Source organism: Pongo abelii, chromosome 7 (assembly GCF_028885655.2).
Source record: "Pongo abelii isolate AG06213 chromosome 7, NHGRI_mPonAbe1-v2.0_pri, whole genome shotgun sequence".
Lineage (NCBI taxonomy): Eukaryota > Metazoa > Chordata > Mammalia > Primates > Hominidae > Pongo > Pongo abelii.
This window is the reverse complement of record NC_071992.2, coordinates 28,277,635-28,281,648: the sequence shown is the minus strand read 5'-3', so window position 1 is coordinate 28,281,648 and position 4,014 is coordinate 28,277,635. Positions and strand designations below refer to the sequence as shown.

Below are 4,014 nucleotides of genomic sequence, written 5' to 3'. Positions count from 1 at the left end.
AGCACAAGTTTAGGTCTTATCCCCTTGGAGAGACCTTTTCCGCCTTCCAGACCTCCCTAGCAAGCCCCCATCACACTCCATGACCCCACTCTATTTATTTTCTTCCTACCCTATCACTACTATTATTTATTTCCTTCTATCTTATTTATGTCTTACTGTAAATAGGCATTTCTAATTTGACATAAATATAAATATAATAAATAAATAAAGGTTTATATTAGATCTTATTATTTTGCCTCCTGCTTTAATCCATCAGAGCAGGGACTTTCTCTGTCTTCTTTGATGCTGAAACCCCGGTGCCTAGAACACTGCTGTGTCTGCTAAGGATACTACAACAAAGTACCACACAGACTGGATGGCTTCAACCATAGAAATTTAACTTCTCAAAGTTCAAGAGGCTAGAAGTCCATGGCCGGGGGCGGTGGCTTACATCTGTAATCCTAGCACCTTGGGAGGCTGAGGCGGCAAATCACTTGAAGCCAAGAGTTCGAGATCAGCCTGGCCAACATGGTGAAACCACATCTTTACTAAAAATACAAAAATAATGGCCCAGCTCAGTGGCTCACACCTGTAATCCCAGCACTTTGGGAGGCCAAGGTGGGGCGGATCCCTTGAAGTCAGGAGTTTGAGACCAGCCTGGCCAACAAGATGAAACTCCCTCTTTACTAAAAATACAAAAAAGAGGCCAGGCGTGGTGGCCCACTACTGTAATCCTAGCACTTTGGGAGGCCGAGACAGGTGGATCACGAGGTCAGGAGATCGAAATCATCCTGGCTAACACGGTGAAACCCTGTCTCGGGCATGGTGGTGGGTACCTGTAGTCCCAGCTACTTGGGAGGCTGAGGCAGGAGAATGGCGTGAACCCAGGAGGCAGAGCTTGCAGTGAGCCGAGATTGTACCACTGCACTCCAGCCTGGGCGACAGAGTAAGACTCCGTCTCAAAAAAAAAAAAAAAAAAAAAAAAAAAAAAGGTGGTGCATGCCTGTAGTCCCAGCTACTCAGGAGGCTGAGGAGGGAGAATTGCTTGAACCTGGGAGATGGAGGTTGCAGTGAGCTGAGATCACACCACTGCACTCCAGCCTGGGCCACAGAGCGAGACTCTGTCTCCAAAAAAAAAAAAAAAAATTACCAGGGCATGATGGTGAGCAGGTGTAATCCCAGCTACTTGCCAGGCTGAGGCAGAAGAATCGCTTGAACCCAGGAGGCGGAGACTGCAGTGAGCTGAGATCACACCACTTCACTCCAGCCTGGGCAACAGAGGGAGACTCCATCTCTAAATAAATAAATAAATAAAAGAAGTCCAAGAGCAAGGTATCAGTGGATTTGGTTTCTTCTGTGGCCTCTCCCTTTGGCTTGCAGAGAAGCAGCTTTCTGGCCGTGTCCTCGCGTGGCCTCAGTTCATGTGCATCTGTGGGTGTCTCTTTCTGAGCGTCGTAATCTCTTCTCATAAGGACATCAGTCAGATTGGATTAAGGACCAGGCTAACCACTTCCTTCTAACTTAATCATCTCTTTAAAGGCCCTGTCTCCAAATATAATCCCAGAGCTTCAACAATGGTGAATTTGGGGAGGGTGAGATCCAGCCCCTAATAACCACCTCGCATATGTTAATCGTGGGCATGCAGCAACCATGCTGTTAGGTGAATGCTAATGCTATGATCATATCAACAGAAACATAAATGAAAGAGGGAAGTTGGAAAGCCTCAAAAGAAAAACTCAAATGGACAGAAAACACATAAAAATATGTCCAATCTCATTAGACTCAAAGAAAATACATATTAAGGCAACAATGAGATACTATCACTTGCCTAACAAAATGGCCGAGATTTAAAAGAATGGACAATAGTTGCCTGTGGGAGTGCAGACGTGGAACACACCTTCTGCAAAACAACTTGGTATGAAGCACAAAGTACAGAGTTCCATGGGATGGGCAGTCTCCCTTAAAGAAGTGACCTGAAGGTAATTCTTAGTCACTTGAAGAGAGAGAGAGGAACAAATGAGGCAGAAAGAACAGTCTGTCTAAAAGCCTCGAAGCCACAAAGTACAGTGCCTTCAAAGAGGTAGGAGAGTGCTATTCAACATAGTACTGGAAGTCCTAGCCAGGGCAATAAGGCAAGAGAAAGAGATCAAAGGCATCCAAATTGAAAAACAGAAAGTCAAATTGTCCCTGTTTGCAGATGACATGATCTTATGCCTAGAAAAATCTAAAGACTCCACCAAAAATCTTAGATTTGTAAATGAATTTAATATAGTTGCAGGATGCAAAATCAATATACAAAAATCAGTGGCATTTCTGGCTGGGCTTGGTGGCCCATGCCTATAATCCCGGCATAATTGGGATGCCAAGCTGGGAAGATTGCTTGAGGCCAGGAGTCTGAGACCAGCCTGGGCAATATAGCAAGACCCCGTCTCATTTTTTTCAAAATTAAAATCTCAGAAATGAGGGAAAGGAAAGCACAAGGAGCCGCTGCCGCCAGCACAGCAGTGCCTGGAGCCAGGAGGAGATCTGGGCCGCCACGCGGCTCCCCCTGCATCCCGCCACCAGCCGCCTCTGTCCTCTGACCTATTCCAACAATCTCTTAAAACATGGTGGTTGACTAGGAAGTTCTCGGTGTGCAGAGACATGCTTCACCCAAGGATATTAAAAAGGTGTATCAGAAACTGGCCCTGAAGTGGCACCCAGATCAAAATCCTGAGAATAAAGAAGAAGCAGAGAGAAAATTCAAACAAGTAGTGGAGGCGTTATGAGGGGCTGTCAGATGCTAAGAAACGGGACATCTATGACAAATATGGCAAAGAAGGATGAACCGGTGGAGGGGGAGGTGGAAGTCATTTTGATGGTCCGTTTGATTTTGGCTTCACATTCTGTAAACCAGATGATGTCTTCAGGGAATTTTTTTGTGAAAGGGACCCATTTTCATTTGACTTCTTTTGACGACTTTTTTTGGGAATTGAAGGGGTCCCTGAAGAAGCAGAAGCCAAGGGATGGGGTCGTTTTTCTCCTCATTCAGTGGATTTCCATCTTTTGGAAATGGATTTTCTTCTTTTGATACAGGATTTACTTCATTTGGGTCACTAGGTCAGGGAGACCTCACTTCATTCTCTTCTACATCATTTGGTGGTAGTGGGATAAACAACTTCAAATCGATATCAACTTCTACTAAAATGGTTAATGACAGAAAAATCACTACATTTCCTAAGGCCTCCCCAGCCATGCGGAACTGTGAATCAATTAAACCTTTTTCCTTTATAAATTACAGTCTCAAGCATTTCTTTATAGCAGTATGAAAATGAACGAATATACTCTCCTTTCTTTTTCACTTCCCCTTTATCTCTCACAACTCCCCCTACTGCTCCCTCCCAATGAACAGGGATTCTCACACAGGTCCCACGGCAGGACCCATGCTTACCAGGCCTCTTTCTCTTTCTCCCAGCTCCAGAATCCCTAGGTCTCATTTTGGAAACAAATTTATGTCTAGCTATTAATAGATAATATTTCATAGCATTACCTCTTTTATGTAATATATTTGCACTTAAATTTGACTTCAAGAGACTGCAAAGAGAATTGTCGAGAATGGTCAAGAAAGGGAAGAAGTTGAAGAAGACGGCCAGTTAAAGCCCTTAACAATAAGTGGCAAGGAGCAGCTGCTGCGCTTGGGTAACAAGTAATTCAATGCATGCACTAAACAGAAATGTTAAACTGTAGCAAGCATCATCTGAGGATTAACAGGAACTTTTTTTTTTGAAGACTTCAAATGAACTCCACTTTCAGTATAATTATACCTAATCTACAGAATTTATAAACAACTCATCAGAACCTCTATTTGTCATAGACTTTTGAGTTTATTGTTGGGACAACATAAAAGGACCATTTTTTTTGTCTTTAAAATTATTGTAAATCTCTGTATGCTCTTTGCTTTTTTATTAAATGTACTCCAAGGTGACCCTGACTTTAGTGTAAGAGAAGATTGCACACTAACACCAGCATGGATCTGCTTTTCCATTGTGTCTGAAA

General features: G+C 43.4%; 1 pseudogene; it reads left to right on the top strand.

The window, feature by feature from the left end:
* The first annotated feature begins 2,585 nt into the window (after nt 1–2,585).
* LOC100446104 (dnaJ homolog subfamily B member 6-like) lies at nt 2,586–3,727 on the top strand (annotated as a pseudogene).
* The last annotated feature ends 287 nt before the right edge of the window (nt 3,728–4,014 follow it).